The sequence below is a fragment of the Ictidomys tridecemlineatus genome, chromosome 10, assembly GCF_052094955.1.
Source record: "Ictidomys tridecemlineatus isolate mIctTri1 chromosome 10, mIctTri1.hap1, whole genome shotgun sequence".
NCBI lineage: Eukaryota > Metazoa > Chordata > Mammalia > Rodentia > Sciuridae > Ictidomys > Ictidomys tridecemlineatus.
The window spans coordinates 55,549,254-55,571,229 of NC_135486.1; the positions used below are offsets into that span (position 1 = coordinate 55,549,254).

Sequence of the window (21,976 nt, forward strand, 5' to 3'; positions counted from 1 at the left end):
TTGGCTTATAATTCATTATTTCACATTCAAGTAAACACAAAAGAAAAAAGTATTCAACCTCGATGTGGATAGTCAGGGAAATCCTGTTGATGTCCAATGATGTACTTTAACTTGACACTTTCACCTATCCCATTTGTAGCCATTATCTTGACTAAGAACTCAGGTCACACTTCTTGGAGAGCATGAGATTGATTTCTCTGATCTTCCATCTTTTCCAATTTATTCCTCTATTCTGTGGCATGAATTGTACAAAATGTAGAAGTTATGTTACAGAATTGTACCCTCAAAATGGTAAGGTTTTATGGTAAATGTTATAGGTATGTTTGCTATAACAACAACAAGATTAGAAGAAAAATCATGGGTTTATATTAACCAAGACTATGTTTAAGTCTAAAGAACTTAAAAGTAAAGGATTTGTTTATTTTTCCCTTAAAAATATCACTAAACCTTATATTGTTTGGATTGCTTTACATGTATACATTGTTTCCTTAACTAGTTTGATAATAAATTTCCTGAAAGCTTGAACCATATCTAAACTTCTTCTAAGTCTCTCTCAAGACTTATAACAGTATTGTAACACAAAAGGTCATCAACCAATACTTTTCAATTGATTAAGAAGGATTTCCATGTTGAACGCACCTCAATTTGATGCTTCCCTTAAAATTTTAAATAAATATGGGGAAGACATCTTCATGGAATGTCACAAAATTTCACTGCATTTTGTTTCAAAATTCTCCATTAGCTGGGCATAGTGGTACACACATGTAATCCTAGTGGCTCAGGAGGCGGAGACAGGAGGATCATAAGTTCAAAGCCAGCCTCGGCAATGGAGAGGCACTAAGCAACTCAGTGAGACCCTGTCTCTAAATAAAATACAAAATAGGGCTGGGTATGTGACTCAGTGGTCAAGTACCCCTGAGTTCAAGTGGTCAAGTGCCCCTGGTGTCTCTCCCCCCAAAGAACTTCTCCATTAGTACTGCTTAATCACTTTATTTTTAAATAAATTTTGGGGGTACCAGGGATTGAACTCTGGAGCCCTCAACCACTGAGTCAAATCCCTAGCCCTATTTTGTATTTAATTTAGAGACAGGTTTTCATTAAGTTGCTTAGTGCCTTGCTTTTGCTGAGGCTGGCTTTGAACTCACGATCCTCCTGCTTCAGCCTCCCAAGCCACCAGGATTACAGGCATGCATCACCATGCCCAGATTAATAACTTTATTTTTTATCCATCATTATCCTTTCTCTGTAAGGAGATTACACATAATAAAAAAATGGAGTAGTGCTGGGGTTGAGGTTCAGCGGTAGAGCACTTGCCTCATGTGAGGCACTGGGTTCAAACATCAGCACCACATAAAATAAATAAATAAACAAAATAAAGGTATTCATCCATCTACAGCTAATATATATATATATATATATAAACAATTTTATTTTTTCCTAAATGGAGTACACTCACTGGTAGTAAACAGCAATTTTCAGTAACTCACTCTGATACCTTGGACAGCGCCTCGGCTTGTTGTGTGGTTCAACACTCTTTAAATTGACTGAGTGGGATATTTGATTAAGTGAGCCCTCAGAAAGCAAGCATCCAAGAAAAGAGGAGTGGGCAGGGATGGAAGCAGCATGATAGACAGGAGAACAGTGATACTCAATTAGTCCATTAGTGCACTTCCGAAACCCCTGGGGCATCACTTGGAAGCCTTAGGCTTCCTGTCTCCTTGTATATCATGGGAGACTGGGGGCTCCTTAGAGTCTACATCAGCCAGATGATGGCAGGACATCTGGAGCATGTCTGCAGGTGGTGAGTTGTCCCTAACTGACAAGGGGAGAGGAAGTCAGGGCCAGCTCCAGCCCACATGGCTCTGAGGTAGATAAGCTGCTCTCCCTCCAGCATGCTCTGTGGAAGGCCCTTCAGTTCAGCGAGGGCAGGATCAATGTCTGTCACCCTTCCCTCTCCAAAGCGAATGTTAAGAAGCTGACATTTATCAAAATGAACAAACACCTGCTGCCACTGAATCGTGCCCTGAATAAGGACACACAGGAGGACATCTAGAGAGTTTGTGATGAGAACCAGAGGCTATCCATACTGAGGGCCTCCAAAGGCAAGCTTTCATTCACACCATGCACAGAATTTATCACAATCAGTTTGACCCCTGCAGGGAGGGAATCCTTGTCTCCTTGCTCTTACTTTGGAGAGATGGAGATTAGAAAAAGGGCTCAGATTTCTTCTTGAGGTATGCCCCAGAGTCTCAGCCTCTTGTTTCTGATTTCTCATATACAGCAATTCATTTATATTCCACTGGGCTTGTGAACATAAAATTCATCTCTGTGTGGGTGGAAGTAGCCCCAACTTACTTCCGTGCTGTTCACAGAGTTATTTTCATTATTGGTACATTATGTGCTATCTGTGTAACTCACTGTACTTTGAGAAACAAATGTTGGACTCCAGAGGGGTAAAATCCAGTTTAATTGCCTTAACTCTCTTCTTGCCATCAGAGTAGGCATTGTTCTCCATCATCGTTTATCAAATGCCTGCATCCCTAGACCTGGATCTTCTGTACCTTTAATAATAATTCTGATGTGAAAATAATAATACTGACATGGATTTCAGAATTGTGCTCTGTGCTCTTCATTACTGTCACACAAATACAAATTGATAAATTCGCATGTGCCATGTCCCCTGCTGAAAAACTTGGACACCATGCAAGATCTTTTTTATTTTTCCCCTATTGGTAATGGGGATTGAACTCCGTGCCTCACACATGCTAAGAGCTCTACTACTGAGCTATACCCCCAGTTCCTTATTATTATTATTATTAAGGGATGGGGACCCTTAATAATAACTATGTTGCTCAGGCTGACTTCAAACTCTTGGGCTCAAACAATCCTTCTGCCTCAGGCTCCTGAATAACCAGGACTACAGATATACCACCACGCCCAGCCACCAGGCAAGATCTTGAACACAATTTCAGTTGTTTACCGGTAGGGATTTAGTCTGGTTGGCTGGAGAGAAAGCTAACACGTATTGAATGTTTTCCCTGAGGTAGACATTTTCACATGTCTTATTTCATTAACAATGCCCACAATAGCCCTGGAAGGTAAGTCTTCCTAACCTTATCTCATGGGTGAAAAAAAAAGAGACACTGAGAAGTGAAATCATTTGTCAACAGTCATGAAGCTAACTGGCAGAGCCAGGTTTCACATGCAGGACTGTCAATTCCCAGGTCCATGTCCTTTCTGCTCTGCTGTGCCACATCTCCTAGTATGTGCAGGACCCATGAGACTAGTGCTGAGAAGCATCACTTGGAGGGTAGCAAAAGAAGACATCAAGTGGACCCTACTCAGAACATCATAAATGCATGTTGTTGTGTCCTACATGGAACATTGCAGCACCTGCAGAAAGAAGCTCCTTTCATCAAACCCTGCTGGAGGCAGCTGAGGCATATCTGGATCATTACTTCTCTTTCTTTTTTTCCCCCTCCAGTGCTAGGAATTAAAACCCAAGACCTTGTGCATGATTTACCACTGAGCTAAACCTCCAGTTCCTACACATTCTATCATGATTCTCAAGCACTTTAAGGCCCTTAAATTACTCTGTAACCTTTGACTAGTTTTCCTACTTTCAGAAATAACAGGATATACCTGAGAAGGCTGCAAAAGCCTCTCTTCTTAAAGCCAAGGTCTCAGGGACTGGGCATATCACTCAGGGACAGAGCACTTGCCTAGCATTCATAAGGCCTCAGATTCGATCCACAGTGTCAAAAATAAAAGACAAATAACAATGTCAGAGATGAGCGATATCAGCCTCTACTAGCTCTAGAGCCACATGTTGAGGTTCAAATGTAGGCTACTTCCTGATTAATCTTGAGGAAATTGCTCCTCCTTTCTGTGTCTTCGTCTCCCTATCTGCAAAACTGGAGAATATAACAGTACATACTTCAGAGGGTTGTGATGGGGATTTCAGGAGTTAACGTTTGTACAGCATTTAAATGACACTTGGCCTTTTTAGTCACTGCTGCTTTAGAGTCAGGTTTTCTCCTTGTCCCTGTGGCAATGATCCTGGGCAAGATTTGTTCACTTTCTCTATAATCATAGCATGGCTGACCAGGAGTCCTTATGAGCATTTAGACTTACTGGGCTAGGGGGGCGCAGTTTTTGTTTTCTTTATGCACTTGAAACAGGCCTGGGTTCTTTCATTTGTATCCATGGGTTAATTTCTCCTTTTAGACTTCAGTGATTGGGGAAGGCAAAGGCACAGTTTCTAGAGCCTTGTGCTGGTTATGCTCTTTGAGAATAGAATCTATGACACATCTTGCCCATTGGCATTTCTCTGGCATCTGTACTTCATTCCATTTCACTCTGTTTACCAGTTTCTGTAGTGTAGTCACTATCATGTTTACCTAACACCCCATCTCACTGGCTATGAATGTGTTCTAGGCCCTACAATTGTTTCAGAGGATCCCTAAGAATCACTGAAACAAAGGCTCTTGGCCTCAAGGACCTTCAAGCTCATATTGTTTTGTTAGTTCTCCAATTCCTTTGCAGCTACAAGAACCAATCTAAGGATTTTTTGCCTTTTTCATGGTAGTACCCTGGCATCCATGTATATAGTCAGATGAGTTTACTAAAGTAGGCAATGTTTATTACGTCATGATACCTCAGTGTATCTGCAGTTAATAAATACCTCTTGAGCTGGAGATATAGCTCAGTAATAGAGCCCATGCTTAGCATGCAAGAGGCCCCAGGTTCAATTCGCAGCATCAAAACCAGAACCAAACCAAAAAAAAAACCCAAAAATACACATGTTGAGTATATCCTAAGACCATTTTTGTTTTGTTTTTGAGTTTTTTTAAAAAATTTTTAGATGTTGATGGACCTTTATTTTATTGATTTATTCTTTTTTAAATTTTTTTATTAGTTACACATGACAGTACAATGATCTTGACAATTCATACATTTGTGATTTATTCTTATGTGGTACTGAGATTCAAACCCAGTGCCTCACACATGCTAGGCAAGTGCTGTACCACTGAGCCACAACCCCAGTCCCAAGACCATTGTTTTTAATGTCTCTTTCCCTTTCCCTTTCCACAAATAGAAATAGTTTTGAAAATGTGTGATGCGATATTTCTTTAAAATCTTGCCCACTGTTTAAGGAACATTGGCCCAACTTTAGGAGAAAAGCATTATTCTCAGCACTGGAGAAAATGCCAAGAACGAAGCCGATGAGTCCTCTGCTCTTATAAAATGTGCATTTGCAGGGGAGGGAACAGTCAATAAACAGGTGATATTTGTGCTGAGGGGTATAGAGAAAATGGAGGAGGATCAGACAGGAGAGAGCAACAGTAGGGTGGTACGCTAGAGAATAATATTGGGAAGGTGGCAGCCTGGGACTATTTGAAACTGAACACATGGGAACATGCTTTTTGAAACAGTGATTTTGACACCTCAATTGGGGAAAACCAGCACTTGAGTTAGGAGAAGGCTATAGAACCAACCGTATGTGCGAAGTCCGTTGGGCAGAAAAGGAGCATAATATTCAAGCCAGAGGAAAGCACTCCCGGGTGAGTGGACTCAGGAGGACAGTGGTACTGCACACAACTGGGGATGTGGACAGCTGTCAGAACAGGCAATGTCTTGGGGGCTGTTGTAAGGAGTTTTCATTTGGTTATGAAAACATGTCTAGCACATTAGTACCTTCAAATGCCGGCTAGACTCTGCACAAGATGACTTCTTAACTTTCCTATGGCAGATACCTCCTCCAACTTTAACCATTTGTTACTCCAGAATTTTCCAACCATTTTAAAGTAAAGCAGCAAAAGTAGAGGAAGGAAGCAAGTTTTAAAGAAACTGCCAAAGCTAAATGGAAAGGGAAAAAAATAAATCTTTAGTTCCGGTGCTCCTATTTTTAAAAGTGTGGTGGCTCTCATCTGGTCTGTTACAGAGACAAAGATTTGTCAGTGAACAGCAAATTAAGTTCCTCTGAGTAGTGATTTTAATTGTTTTAACATGAATTATTGGTATCAGAAAAAAGTTTATATGTTGGGGATGCATTCAAACTCAGACAAAACTTATCAATTCTTTCATATAAATAGCATAGCTTTTCCTTGTCCAATGATCTGAACTTATGTGGAAATAAAGCTAGGGAAACTAATTTTTCTGTTATGTGCTAAAAAATCAGAGCCCAGTATTAAGCAAAGCCTGGGGAAAGGGGTAGCATAAATTCCTTAAATGAACTAGATGTTAAATGAGACTTCAGATAACTGTTCTGTATAATCTGTTAGCTTAGACATTAAATGTTATTGCCTCATTTTAAGAGAGTATCAATTTCTTCTAAAATGTGGTCCAAACTGTTATTTTAAATAGCTGATGGAAGAGTATTTGGAAAATTAATGCCATTTAGTTTAAGGTCTTCCCTTTTATTGTTTGTTTTAATTTATCTAAAGACTCCGCTGTGGTTTTTATAGCAGTCAAAAAGAAAAGAATACAAAAAAAACCTTCTATAGGAAGATCTCACGAGAATAATGACCTTCCCCACCCAGTGAAGAGGAAGAAGAGAACCCCTTTGATATAGTAATAAGAACTTTCTTTCACGCAAATTTAATTAAATGTCAAAATGTTAATAAACCATTTGTCGGTGCACTTTTTAATTACTTTGAGAGTAATACACTCCCCCAAGTTCATTTTCCAGATGAGAAAGTTGAGAATCATGATTTACAAAATAATCTCTAGAACAATGCTCTTTACAGTCTCTAGCTAGCAAGAAATCATCTTGCCATTTCCTCTTATAAAACTAATGTTAATCCTTCCAAGTCTTTGAAGCCAGGAAGTACCAATCTCCCCAAAATTCCAGAATAAAATCATTTTCTAACAGTTCCTCTCAGAATGGGCTCCAAATTGCAAAACTTAAAAAAAAATACAGCATACATTGCTTCTCTGTATTTATATCTTCTGTATTTACATCAGAAGTGAATTTTAATTTAAGAAGCACAGCAACTTGTATTTTAAGAACAAATTAGCCTCATTAGCTAGTACAAAATGCTGCTCCTCCAGCTATGGTTCTGAGATTTTTTTTTTTAAATTACATTTAACTTTCCTTTGCTACCAGAAGTCAACTGTCAGATTAAATGACAGCCACCAGCCACCCACAGAGATACTATGGCAGATCAATTGTTGCATTTGGTCACTGCCTTTGCAGATATCAGAGGCACCAAAAAGGAAGGAAAGCCCAAGATACCCGAAACAAGCATTTGTATAGGAAATATGCTAAAACCAAATATTAAAAAATATGGCCACTTCTGAGAGGAACTTTGTAGAGAAAAAGGCATCCAGGAAGATTTCTGAAGTTTTGATAGATGGCAGTTCCATTTAATTTTTCAGTGTTGAAGGGTCACGGTCAGTGCAAACCTAATAGCTTTGGAATGAAAAGTATGGTAACAATGTAAACTCATATTTTTCAGCCATGACCTTCCTTTTTCCTTTCACTCCCCTCAAGAGATACTTTAATCATCTCCTGGTTTTGTTCTCAAGAAGTTTTCTTTCTTATAAATTTTGGTCCTCCAATTTAAACTCCAGTACATGCTTTTATTGTAAATTATACTTTAAGAATTCTTGGGTAGTATAATAGGCAAAAAAAAAAAAAATCACGACAATACTCTTAAATTTAAGTGCTCCCGTTCTTGTTACTCTTTTTTTTTTTTTTTGCCAAATCACACAGTCCATTTTTCTCATAAATCAGCCCATATACACTAATCAGTTTTGTTGCTTTATGCTGATTTCCCTCTAGCTCCTCTATATCTGTCTGCTCCCAAGATACACAGACCTGAACACAATATTCCAGGTGTGTTTTTGCCAAATTCACTAAATTACTCTACCCCTCTCCCATGATGTGATGTCTCCACACTTACAGCCCCAAATCACATTAGCTTCCATGGCATATTGCAAACACATCTAATTTGTTGTCCCCTCTCCCCCTGGTTTTTCTGGCATTACTATTTTCTGAATTTTCCCTTCTTGCTGCTAACTTTTGCAGCTCCCTCCCCACCCCTCCCCAGAGCACTGGAGTTATACCTGTCTGATTTAATTCTCATATCATTTGATTCTTTCCATATTTTTAACCTCAGAAAACCTGTACAGCACTTCTCTTTATTCACTGGTGTGTTTCCAGAGCTTCCTGATTTAATTTCATCTGAAAATCTAATTAACATGCTGTTTACTACATTTTTTTCCAGGTTACAAATGGACATGCTCAGGGAAAAATATAACACTAACAGGGATTCCCGGGGCCCTTCTCAGCGCCTGTCCTACTAGGATAGCCTCAGAAAGTGCAATTAACTTTCTCCAGCTCAGGGGATGGCTGTTTCAGCCACTTTACACCATTTTGATGGACAGCTGTGTCTCTCCCCTAATCAGCCAATTTGGAGATAGAACAATTACAAAAGACAGCAATTATTGAATGCAGTCTGTCATTGTAAAGATGGAGATTGAGAAGAGGAAGAGGAAAGAAGAAATGGCTCAAATTTAGAGTCAGATGATAAAAAGGAAATCAACTTTATTGAGGGAGTGGACCCAAAGAGAACGGGTAATAAAAAGCAAAGAGAGTTCTAGATTCAAGGAGGTTAAAATGCAAGCTAGCTTCTCAATGTTCAATTCATCAAAGATTGTTTTTGTAAATTTTGTTATTCTTAGATTCCCGAGTTTCTTCAAATCACACTCTGATAGCTAAACATTTAAGATTTTTTTCCTTATAGCTCTGATTTTGTTGTTGTCATCATAATTAAAATACAATTCACTTTGGTTTTTGTTTTGTTCTGCTTTGTTTTTCCCAGGACCTCAGGCATGATAGGAGAGCTCTACCACTGAGCCACACCTCCAGCTCCACTTTGTTTTTTAAAGTGAATGAAATGACTGGAAAACCTTTTTTAATAATGATTATGAACCATAGAACTTTGAAGAGTTTTTTTGTTTGTTTGTTTGTTTTCTAATCTGTTTATTTTGAGAGGGCTTAGTAATTCCAAGTTTTTAATTTTCCCCCATATCCACTTTCGCAATTGTTTCAAAAGCACTTTATACTTTCTCCATATCCAGAAAAAAGGCCCCCAAATCAGATACTAATCAATGAGAAAATATTATTTCCCAGTTTTAACAGTCATGGTTTTTACAAGATTAGGAAAATCTCTTAAGAGAAACAATGCATGTCTCTACTTACATATATTTAACCACAATGATTTCTAATTAAATGTATTTTTTTATATATTTCAGGAGAACATGAAAGACAGTATCAGGTTTTGTTTTTTTTTTTTTAATCAAATCTGTCAGAAGTCATGTTAAAAATTTGTGGAGCTTAATGTAGAAATCCTTTCCAACATAGGTTGTACAAACATTAGGAAGGAAAAAAAAACTACAATAAAAATATGGCTTCCAGGGAAAACTTTCATATTTTGGTGGGAGAGAATCACATTAGAGAATCTTATGAATAGTTTACAAAATTGGTATACCTTGCCTCTCTCCAACTGTTTTTCTGTTCTCATAAATGAAACACAGAAAAGGAGAAGACGACATAAAATTCCAGCTTTCCTGTCAGTAAAATAAGGGGGTGGGGGAGCGTTTAAAGATGGAGATATCTTAGATAAGAATAATAAAGGCCAACAAATGTCCTCTTTCAGATAAATGGGAAATAGACTGTGGAAATCTTCTGACACCAAAGCTTCCTTTAACCCTGAAGCAGGTGGTATATTCTCAAACTGGAATCTTCCACAGTGCCTTGGACAGGCCCAGCTTCAGAGCATCTGTAGGAAAAAGTAAAGGTAAATGTTTTCTCTAGAACAAAATGAAGAAAGTCCAAATTGGATTGAGCATTGACCCTGATAACTGGATTTGTTTTTTATTGGTTATATGACCTTGCATAAGGTATTTGATTTCTCCCTCTCTGATCTCTCATCTGTTCAAATGTCTTTTCCCATCAGGTTATAATAATGATCAAATGAAATGATAAAATGAAACCTCAATCTTTGTAAAAAAATAAGACATTTTTCCTAATTAAGATTTTTTTTAAATTTGAAATGTTTTATTGTTACTGAGATTGTCTATAGTTATTATCAATCATCACTGGAAAACATTCAATTTTGTGTTCCTTAATCCTAGTCCAGTGATATTACACCTTCATTTTCAAAGAAACACTAAGAATTTCAAATATTAAAATATTTTAAATAGCTATTAAACAATTGCATAAACTTTTCATTTTATTTATTCAGCCATTATCTATTTCAAATAATCATTTTAGTATATATTTTTCATAGGATTTCAAACTTGAATGTTTATTTTGGAGTTATTCTATCATTTAACCACTCCTAAATATTTTGCTATATTTTCATGTATTCTGTTTTTTTTATTTGTTCTAATTAGTTATACATGATAGTAGAATACACTTATGCACTTTGATATACCATACATAAATGGAGTATAATTTCTCATTTTTCTGATAGTAATTGTTGCAGAATCACATTGGTCATGTAGTCATATGTACATATGGTAATAATGTCTGTTTCATTCTACTATCCTTCCTATCTCCACACCCTCTCCTCCCTTCACTCCCCTCTATCTAATCTAAAGTAACTCTATTCCCTCGTTACTGTGCATTAGCATCTGCATGTCATGTATTCTATTTCTTTACCAAGGATTTGAAGTAAAAATCAAGTCAATGGAACAACTATCATATTGAAATGATTATATCAATGAATAGTTGAACTAATTTTTTTTGCAAATATAGCTGAAATTAACCAGACTACAAATATTCACTCTGAGTCCTGCAATTGCTAACTGATCTTCAGTACTCTAATCTATTATTCATCAGTTAACCTGCAAATGGCCTGTGCATTTGGACACACAAAGCATGTTATTATTTAGACTTAGTCTCCAAGGATATATAGATAAGAACAGTGTATGTAAAACACATTATAAGAAACTCCAGGGGTGGGTGTGTGTGTCCTGAAAGTTAATTTTTCCATTGGCTGTTTGCTAATAAAGTGAATATCAAAGAATATTTGTTTATAATGAAAACAAATTAGTTAAATTCATTTAGCCAAGAGGATACCTAAAACAGTAATCTATGTATATCTCAGTAAAAAGATATTGAGATAAAATTAGCAATATCCATATATGGAAAGAAGCTTGAGAATAGATGAATATAGTTTTTAAGATCAAGAATATTTTCCATTTGAACTCACTGAAAATTTTCAATGTCAATAAAAATGGAGTAATCAAATAGTTTGTGTCCCATAAAGTGATTCAATAGGAAGTATACAGCACCAACTACACAGTGTTCTTATCTAAAAACTGGACCTGAAACTAATCAAGTCTAGAGATCTAGATAAGAATTTACAGGAGATTCAGTGGACAGAGGACCAAGCTATAAATATCTTTATAAGCAAACTGTTGGCCAATAGAATGTAAGATAGTGTTGGACAAATGACCTGGAATATCTAATCAATAAAATGAAAAAAGTCAATTAATAAAACTAAGAAGCATAATCAGAACTTTGTTTGGGTTCTGATTTGAACAAACCAACTATAAAAACCACCTCTGAGATAAGCAGGAGACCCCAGAGATGGATTAGGAATGAGTTCATGTTGAAGGAACACTCGACTGCTATTTTGGGTTATTGTAGTTTTGAAAAGTTGCCCTTGTTGGTTAAGAATGATATATGCATTGTAGTATTTCAGGGTGAAATGACATTTTGAATCTGCTTTAAATACTCTAGAAAAGGAGGAGAAAGTTGGGGAAAAGATGAAACAAAATTAGCAAAATGTAAGTAATTGTTAAACGAGGTAATGAGTACCTGAGTCAACACCTTATCTACTTCTTTTATGTTTTATATTTTTTTCAAACTGAAACATTTTTAAAAGAGTAGATGTATTTCACACTGTATTTGTATCAGCACAATAGTTTTGGAGAATAGATAGTAGCTAAAATCTTGATTTGATTGCAAGTTCTAAATCATAGATCACCAATAATAAACTTAAGTATAAATTACAATGAAACAAGAGCAAAATAACCTCCTTATAGGACTACTCTGATTCCATTAAGTGAATATATATATGTACCCATCAAGTGTTTACCTGTATCTCCTTCCCTTCTTTGCAATGAGAGTGGCTCACTTTATTGCTGAGTCATTGCATCTTTTGTGTGTTTCTGTGGGTGTGGTGCTGGGGATTAGACCCAGGGCGCCATGCGTGTTGGGCAAGTGCTCTACTACTGGGCTATACCCCCAGCCCCTGTCATTGCATCTCGATCATTGTCACACAGTCTCCCATGGTGAAGCAAGGAATGGAAAACATTGCCTTCACACAAAGGAGCTCATTGATAACACACCTTGGTGCTACACCCATTGCATGAGCTAATGTGCATGACTCCAAAGAAGAGCTAGGGCTGGGATTTTAGGGACTGTGGCTAATACATCAGGAGAATGTGGGAAAGATAGAAGGAGATAATGTCTGAATATCCAATTTTCTCAAGTTCTGAAATTAATGTATAAATTTCCCTTGGATTTTTGTTTTGCATTTGTAAATGGTTTTATTTCAGATGGTTATACTTTATTTTTGTTCGCTACCTCTCCAACATAACAGATATACATAACATATTTTTTTTGAGCCCAGGAAAAATATGTATCCCAAGTTACCATGTGGAGATGAGAAGCTGCTCCACATGAAAGAACCCCGCTCATACCCTACCCCCATAAATCCCAGCTCACATAGCTCTTCAAAGCCCTCCAGGGACAGCGGAGAGGCATAATGTGGAGCAACTGTTTGAAGGGTGGAATAAAAGCACATCCTGATGTCTTGGAGCTAAGAGAAGGAAAAGGATATTTACATAAGATGAGATGCCAATAAATTGGAAAGTTCAATGTGCTTAGAAATAGACAGTGGCTGGGACAATGATAGAGGAATCAAATTGCTGCAGCAGATTGCATCTTTCATGTTTAATTTTCATTTAATTCCTAAAGAAGGCAGAGGCTCAAAGGAATGATTCACCCTCATCCTTACCCTTCAGAAAAACTTTTGCCGACCTCTCAAATGCCAAAACCTGGAAATACCCTTCTTTGTTAGACCCCCGAATTGATCATTTTTCATAAAGTACTTATTGATTAGAAGCAATGTTCATCTGAGTCTCAGCCATGAAATGGTGTTTCAACCAAGTGAAGATGGACATTTCCAGCCTGTTCCTGTGAACTGACCCATCTGTCATCATCTTTGTGCCCAGAGGGAACAGTAAGCCTTCTTGCCTCCTCCTCCATCTCTTACTTGCTCTATGTTGCAAAAATACAGTTAACACATTAATGTATTTTATCTGTTTTAAGCAGAAACATTTTTGTGAGCTCAGTTAAAAAAAATAAAAGTTAAGTGATAGAACTAAAGTTCTGAATAACAAGAATAGTTTAGTCGGGTTCAACATGAGGTTACAACAAAATAGAAGTGACAGAGAAATTGAAATCAGATATGTTTAAATGACTTTAAACTGTTGTTTTTATTAAATATAGGTAAGAATGTGCAGGAAACAAAGACATTTGGAAACAAAGACAGCAGGTTTTCAATGATCATGGACTTGACATCTCATAAGAAATCCTTAACCCTTATTGTAGGGGTTTCCCAAAAGTCTCAGCATACATATAAAACATTCACTGTTTTGCCTTGATTATGAATGGAAGCTGATTTATTATGCTCATTTTAGTTCATAATAAACTGGAAAACCTAGAGAATTTAGAATTTTGAATTTTCTTGGGAACATAAAATTGATAACATCCAACCAGTATTTCCTTACCTATGATGTCCCTTGGGGGAAGGAAGACAGTTAAAATGTGTGTGTAAATTATTATTATTTTTTATATGTGTAAAATTTGAGGCCTTAAGGAAGACTGAAGCCTGTTTTGTTTTGCTTCCTCCCAATAGAATATTATACATTAATACCAAGGGTGATGATTGATTTTTTAAAATTCTAAATATTAATATTTTTTAGAGTGTAGGTTAATTTATTCAACAAGATTATGGAGCACCCACTATGTTCAAGAGAATGTGCTTAAAAATTAAGAACCTAGGCCAGGCACAGTGGTACAGTTCTATAATCCCAATGGCATGGGAGGTGGAAGCAGGAGGATCACAAGTTCAAAGCCAGCCTCAGCAACTTAGTGAGACCCTATCTCAAAATAAAAAGTAAAAAGGGGTGGTGAGGTGACTTAGTGATAAAGAACCCTGGGTTTAAAAAAAAAAGTATCAAGAAAGAAAAAATTCAAAAGACTTCAAAAATTAAGATCCTATTACTTAATCCCTTGTTTTTTTAATTTTACAATTAAATAATAGTTTTTGGTTTCTCCATGATAAAAACATACGTTAGTTACAATCAAAACATAATAAGAAAATAATAATTTCTAGCCACTACCTAACAAGTTAACTTGCTTTGTTTCAACTTTTCATCTGGTATTAACTGTCATTACCTAGAAGATTATATTATATTGTATTTTTAATTCACTCCCCAAATTAAAGCATTTTTAGATGAAATTGGAGCCAAGTCCCATTGGTATTTGAAAGTGGCAATATCATGATTTCTCCATATTTTATATTCCAGTATTTTTTCTCTTTTCCCAACCTGTTCTGTAGACAGGTTTCTAATTCTGTGCCATATCTTTGAGTGTGATTCTACAGAAATTTCATATAAATGAGAAATATTCATTATACATCAGAAACAAACAACCCTCTAATTTGATAACAAATAAATTTTGTTTAAATGCAAAGTGTACTTTCACTTCCAAAAATCTGACCTTTATTCCCCACAAAACTCCTATGGAGAAATCCCATTCATGAATTTTATCTATACCAGAGCAAAAATATCTAATCGCCTCTTCTATGAAATCTGTATTTATCAATTATGACTTTCTCGGGGAAATTCTAATTTGCAAAAATGCTCTACATTCCAAGCTTTAACAGTTGGAGGTGGATGTCCTTAAGGATGGAGGGGAAAAAAGTTCTTTTTTAAATGGCACATTTACTAATTATAAAATGCTCTTATCTCTCTGCAGCCAAAGCCAAAATGAACATGTGCCTTGTACTAAGAAATCCCAGGATTGTCACAACTTGTGCCAGCTGTTGAGGTTATGACACCTGTGCCAGCATCGCCAGCTCTGCCCACTGTCATCTGTTCCAACTGTTCCATCTGCACTGTTTGTACCAATTCTCCCATTTCTGCATCTGTACCTTCTGCAGAAACGTTTCCAACAATGCCAGCTGTGTCATTGGTGCCAAATATGCCAGATGTTCTATTTGTCCACCCTGGGCCAAATCAATGCAGTTTTGTGCTCATTAGTTTTAGCTGGTAGATTCTATTTTACAATTTTTTGAGATGTATTTAGATTGAATCCAGGCAAAAATCCCTCATACAACAATATTACATCTATCTATCCATCTTTTTGCATCTCTAATTTTTTTTCTGCCAACGTGAAGTTGGTCAGTGTTATTTTGATCATGTTAATCCTGGTGGTGATAACCTGTTTGATGTTAATTGTGGTAGAGGATTTCCTATAATGTAAACTATATGTTGCAAAAGCCATGGAACATAGCAAGAATTTGCAAAGTAATTAGGAAAAAATGAAACTTTGTTCTGATAAACAGAGAATGCTCAGAAATCAATATGGTGAGCCGATTAAAGTAATCTGTGGCATAATGTCCTATTAAACTGCCTGTTTATTGGTCTTTTAATGGACAGAGTTATACATGCAAATTAATGTTGATGTCACATACTACTATTTCCTGGGTTCTGGTCTAGAAAGTATTAACCAAAGGTACATATGGGTAGTAGGGTGAGCTCTATTGCATTTGCTGCTTCTTGGTAAAACTAAGCAAGCTCAGGATCTAGTTCTCTAGCTAAAATCTAGCTCTCTCTCCTCTCCCAAATGTCAATTCTGCTGGTGCCAACACAAACCATTCTTATTTACATGCTCTTCCAGCTTTAAAATTGAAAAAAGAAAAAAAAAGTATTTTCATCCTCACAATCTCAATATTCTCCATCACCATGAATCAAACAATTATGCTTTTCTCTTTTGTTTTTTCTCATTCAGGAAAGTCTTTTTAAGGAGCTCTGACACTTAATCTCTGAGTTTTACCCAAATTCTGTATTCTGAAATCATTTCAGACTTGGAAGATGAGCACAGTGCCTGTCATTTGAAAATCAGTGATTTACCAGGAATGCAAAATCCAGAGGACATGGAAGCTACCTCTTATTTATTTGCCCTGAATCATTTAACTTGTTCTTTCCAATGTTGAAAGTTGTATCCACTCACTAAGGCTTGAAAATGTTCATGGATAAAATTCTTGACAGTGGATTAAATGTTAGCTCACGGTCATGTCCAAAAAGATTTGCCATCAGCCTATACATGTGATGAGATACAGTGAGAAAATTTCTCGACAATTCCATCAGGTTTTCAAAACCTATACAAAAAACACTAAGTGTCTATAATGAATGAATCACCAAAGTATCTTGACTAATGAGCTTATCTAAGGATAAAACTCCTGATGGTATCTTATGTTTCTGGGAAAGGATATACCGATATCTTATCAAGGGTCTGTGTGCTGAGCTGCAGACCCCAGGGCAATGGTCCCAGAGCATATCAGTATTCCGTATGGGGAGAACTCCTCCATTCCACATACTCTTCCTTTATAGGGTTAGTGATTATTTCTCATTAAACCAAGTCCTTCACTTTTCCACCAGAGTCTTATCTATTTCTGATCCTTTCACTCTGAACCTTTTCCAAACCTAGATTGAATAAATATCGATTCATTAAAATGGTAGCTGTCTATCAAAATATGCCTAGCTTATCGAAAGGGATGCAGTCTGAGTCTGTTGACCTTACTTCTAGAAATGCTTCAAACTTTTTTATTCTAATTCCCTATGTTGCAAAATGCCAGGAAGGAACATCCTTAATTAGGATTAAAATAGCTTTGTGACTAGTTGGGAGTGTACCCTGTACCTTCTCGGTACATTTTAATTAATATAACTTCTGCTCCCTGCTGACAAAGATGTTTCCGGTGGTGTTTTGGCCCAACATCATTACCGCCTTCATTGATGTGAGTCACTTGAATACTTGGAGGGATCCACAAACTTTACAGTTTCATGTAAAATAGAGAATTGAGTGTTAGAATTGCCAGGTGGGCATACATAGCTGAGAATATTTAACCCTACCTATTTGACTTTTTTATGTAATTTCTTAATATAATGACCATGGGAATCCTCATATTTGCAGTCAGAGAATAGAAAAACACACATTTCAAGGTTTCGATGGCAGAGAAAAAGACCTGAGTGTTTTAGAAATCTGCTATTGTACATTTGGATTATCCTTTAAATAGTTGTTTTTCTGGGATAAGTCACTGTCCGTTGTTTCCCTAACTCTTTAGAATAAACAGAAAACCTCAGTCCTCTGAAGTTTCTTGAGTATTTGTCACCCTACTTTCCCAATTTCATTGTCCGTGCTTTCAAATTTGGAAGAAGAATGGAAACTCTGGATCTTTCTAGTTGCATCTTTATTCATGTGTTTATGTATGCTATGACTATCATTCTTTAAATCACAAGAATCATAGTAGCAGTTATACGATCAATATTCATTAAAATAGTATAAAAGAAGGCAGCAACTTACACTGAGGTGTCATGACTCAACGGGTACTTCAGTTCCTGTAGTCATTTTCATCCTTTTCTCTCTCATTTTGACACTGTGTTATTTTCAGGAAAATGACATTACTTGACTCACTAATGTTCCAAGACTTGAATTTGGCTCCTTTTAGGAGCCCTCAACTCCAGTGTTGATATATGTAGACAAGCCATCTACATCTAAAAGAGAAGTTTGTCAAAATGTAGAAGAGCTTGAAGGAATGGGGACAGAGATTGATAGAATACAAAGTAGAGCAAGGATAGAAAAAGAGTGAGTCGCTACACGAAATCAATAAGAACTGAATTGTCACTGGGCAGGGTGGCACATGCCTGTAATCCCAGTGGCTCCAGAGGCTGAGGCAGGAGGATCTCGAGTTCAAAGCCAGCCTCAGCAATTTAGCGAGGCACTTAGCAACTCAGTGAGACCCCGTCTGTAAATAAAAAATATCAAAAAAAAAAAAAAGGGCAGGGGATATGGCTCAGTGGTTAAGTGCCCCTGAGTTCAATCCCTGGTATCCCAAAAAAGAAGAAAAAAAAAAAAGAAATGGATTCTCAGTTAAATGAAACAGGAAATCAGAGAGCATTAGGAATTAATGACTCACAAAGTTACAGAACCATCAAGTAGAAAGCACTCGTGAAGATTCACTAATCCAACCAGAAAATTGAGAAGAAAATTGAGGTCCAATGTTATAGCTACACTCACACAGTTGATTAAAGGCAAAATCAAGTCTAGAACCAGTCTCTCTGTGTCTCAGTTTCCTCACCAAAAAATGGGAATGATAATAATACAGTATTAGAGAAAATCAAATGAGTGAATGGGTCTAACAGATAGCTTCTGTTAGATCCTGACCGTCATAGTTTTATCGACCACTATTGTCATTGTCATCATTATTAGGATACCTGAATCTCATGATTTTAACTTCTCCAAGATCAGACTAAACTAATCCTGCAGACCTCGGGATCAAATTTGTACTTTTACTCTGGACTTTGGGATGATCTTTTTTCCATGTTTTATTTTGATCATCAAATTTACATTATGAAAAAAATAGTTGGAATTTGAGTCTGGAATTAAGCAGTGGTCCAATGACTGTATCTTCTGGCTATTCTCTGGCACACAATCCAGACGGTCAGTAAATGCAGGGAACTCCAAGACGCCCAAGTTCACAAGAAGGCAGCAAAGACATGATTAATCTCTACTGATAAATGACAAAAAAAGCAGTAGTATTTGGCTTTAAAAAGAAAGCACATTGTCTGTCAAGAGCAGCCTCACACATTCTTACACAGATACTGTCCAGATATTTCTTTGTACCAGTCACAGGCATGTGGGTTCTTGCTGAGTAACAGAAAAAAAATGAGACCACAGGAACCCGTGAACGAGTTATCCATGTTGGGAAATTAGGAGAATCCAGAAAGGAAATTGTAGTAGTTACTTCATAAAACTTATATTTCACATTTGTAAACACTTTTTCATAGTTGGTGTTGGAGATGGTGTTGGTGAGGGCTTCAAGCATGCTTAGCACCTGCTCTACATTTGAGCGACACCCTCAGATCCTGCAAAACGGTTTATGCTTCTCTGTATTTTACTAACATCTCTGATTCTAGGCCTCAGTAATTGGTAGCTCATTAAGATCAACTCAGTGTGGTGCTTTTAAAAAATAGAATGTCCAGGGCTGGGGTGTGGCTCAGTGACAGAGCATGCTTAGCCTATGTGTCTCTTGATTAGATCCCAGCACACGCACACACACACACAAAAAAAAAGTATACAAAACTAATTAAATGAGAATCTCTCAGGGATCAATAGCAGGTAACTATGTTATTTTGGTTTTCGTTTTGTAGATTTTTGTTTGTGGTACTGGGGATCAAACCCAAGACCTTGCACACACTAAGCACACCCTCTGTCACTGAGCCACACCAACTGCCCCAAGTATCTATGTATACCAGGAATGATTTAAAAACTACCTTTTCTCCTCATTGAAACAGCCTCCTAGCTGGGGGTGCAGCTCTGTGGTAGAGCACTTGTGTAGCATGTGTGAGGCTGTGGGTTCCACCCCAACAATAAAAAAAAAAAAAAAAAAAGGAAAGAAACCAGCAGATCTCTAACAGAACTTCACTACATTTAAATTAGTCACATAGACCTTAAAATTTTTGAGCTTTAAATAGGAGATGATACTTCATTTTAAAAGTTTACATTAAACTGGGTTAGCTTTCCCTGTCAAGGCTTCTGTTTCCACAGTATTTCCTTGCCTCATCTCAATCCATTCAAGTTGGACTGAATCACAAAAGCCAGAGATAGAATATGAACTCCCGAGATTGCTCCGTATTCTCCTGTAGGAGTCTGCCCCTTTGTTAACATTGTTACAACTCAAGATCCATCATAAAAAGTGTTAGGATGAGTGATGATGCAGACAGAACATGTTAGAGAGTGGGTCGCTGTGCTGGTATTTAGTGTAATCACAAATATACAGTGACATCTAAACCTAGTCATAGTATACTCAGTATGAATCCACAGCATATTGGACTAGATAGATTTTTTTCAAGCTAATGTTTCAAGTCACATTGAAAGCAATTCACAGACATTACTTTTGTGCATGGAAGCAGAGTTACCCAACCTGTGGACCATGGCACATTTGTGTGGCCCAGATGGTTCCTGGGGGTGCCAAGAGAGTGACCCTTCATCCTCGGGGCAGCCAGAGATTCTGGGCTGGTCGCCTTCAGATATTAGCAGCCTCACCCCATTGACCATAAAAATATCACCATCTTCTATGTGTGCCATGTCATAAAGAATGCTGGAGAACACTGCAAAGCACAAGCCAAGCCCTGGAGCAGCACTCAATAGACTTCCAGAATTTCTGGACTCATAATAGTTAAAGAAGAAGAATCAATGTGTATTCTTAAACTTGTATTTTATTTTAATATATAACAATTATTACATATGACTATAATTTCAGAAATACGGGGGATTGTTGCACTATTTCTAAAATGCTTTATTTTAAAATAGTTCAAAACTGGTCAAGAAGAGGCACGCACCTGTAGTTCCAGCTACTTAGGAGGTTGAAGTCAGACGATCACTTGAGCCCAAGAGTTCAAGGCAGTTTGTGCAGCATAGCAAGATTCTGTCCCAAAGAAGAAGAAGAAAAAGTAGTTTATGTCAGGGAAGAGAGTACAACCCAAACATGTTATACCCATGAAATACTTATCAAGAAGAATTGAAGCTTTTCTTCTTGGTTTTATCCTGAAATTTTAAAATTTGTTTTGGAAAAAAAAAATCTTTATTTTAAGGAAAAATAAAGTTCACAAAAAATTTCACAATTTTTTTGAAAAATTTCTTACTAAAAAGTTTAATTAATATCATAATAAATATAAATATACCCTTCATCTATATTCACAGCGTGTTTCCATTTGGCCACATTGGCCTTATTTAACTTTTCTTTGGCAGACTTTTCGAAAGTTGCATCCTTCCAACTACTTCATCCCTAAAAATACTCTTTTGTGTACCCCTCAGGAGAAATAAAATATTCTTCAGAACAACCACATTATTGTTGTCCCATCTAAGAAAATTAGCTTGGGAATGGGACATAGAGTGGTAGAGCACTTGCCTAGCATCTGTGAAGCCCTGGGTTCCATTTCCAGCACTCTAAAACAAAAACAAACAAACAAAAACAGCATGAACACAGATACATGGCAAAAAGGAAAATTAGCATGAATTATATGAGCCTAAAAACCAGTTCATATTCAATTTCCACCATTGTTTCATAAATGTCCTCTATAAATTTGTTTTCCATCCACGATTTAATCCAGTCCCATCCATACTTAGTTATGTCTCTTGTATTTTTAACCTTTTTTTTTAAAAAAGGGGAACACTTATTCTATTTTTATGGAATGAAGTGTTGCCCAATTCTATAATGGAAAATAAAGTCAATTAAGAGCTTTAATATATATATATATATATATATATATTGTTGACGGGCATGGTGGCACACATTTGTAATCCCAATGGCTCCTGAGGCTGAGGCAGGAGGATGGCAAGTTCAAGACCAGCTTCAGCAACTTAGGGAGACCCTAAGCCCCCAAACTTAGTAAGTCCCTGACTCAAAACATAAAAACAAAAGAGGATAGGAATATAGCTCGTGGTAAGGCACCTCTGGGTTAAATCTCTAGTACTCCCCCCCCAAAAAAAAATGTTTTTCATGATATTGATTCTTTAGAAGAAAGATTCTTCTTTTGAAATCTACATTCCAGATTTGTTTGTTTACTCGTGCTTTTAGCAAGAAGGGCTATTTTTTAAACTCTA

At 36.8% G+C, this 21,976-nt stretch overlaps 1 long non-coding RNA gene across 2 annotated transcripts in view; it reads right to left on the bottom strand.

The window, feature by feature from the left end:
* Positions 1-8,531: 8,531 nt before the first annotated feature.
* Positions 8,532-21,976, bottom strand: part of LOC110598261 (uncharacterized) — a 52,853-nt gene continuing 39,408 nt past the window's right edge. Inside the window, exons 2-6 of one of the 2 annotated variants that reach the window (XR_013426595.1) lie at positions 21,282-21,319; positions 20,713-20,798; positions 17,675-17,865; positions 12,749-12,842; positions 8,532-9,788 (exon numbers count right to left, since the gene is read on the bottom strand). This is a non-coding gene — a long non-coding RNA (uncharacterized LOC110598261). The remainder of the gene's footprint in view (positions 9,789-12,748; positions 12,843-17,674; positions 17,866-20,712; positions 20,799-21,281; positions 21,320-21,976) is intronic. The other variant, XR_013426594.1, reaches the window with a different exon arrangement.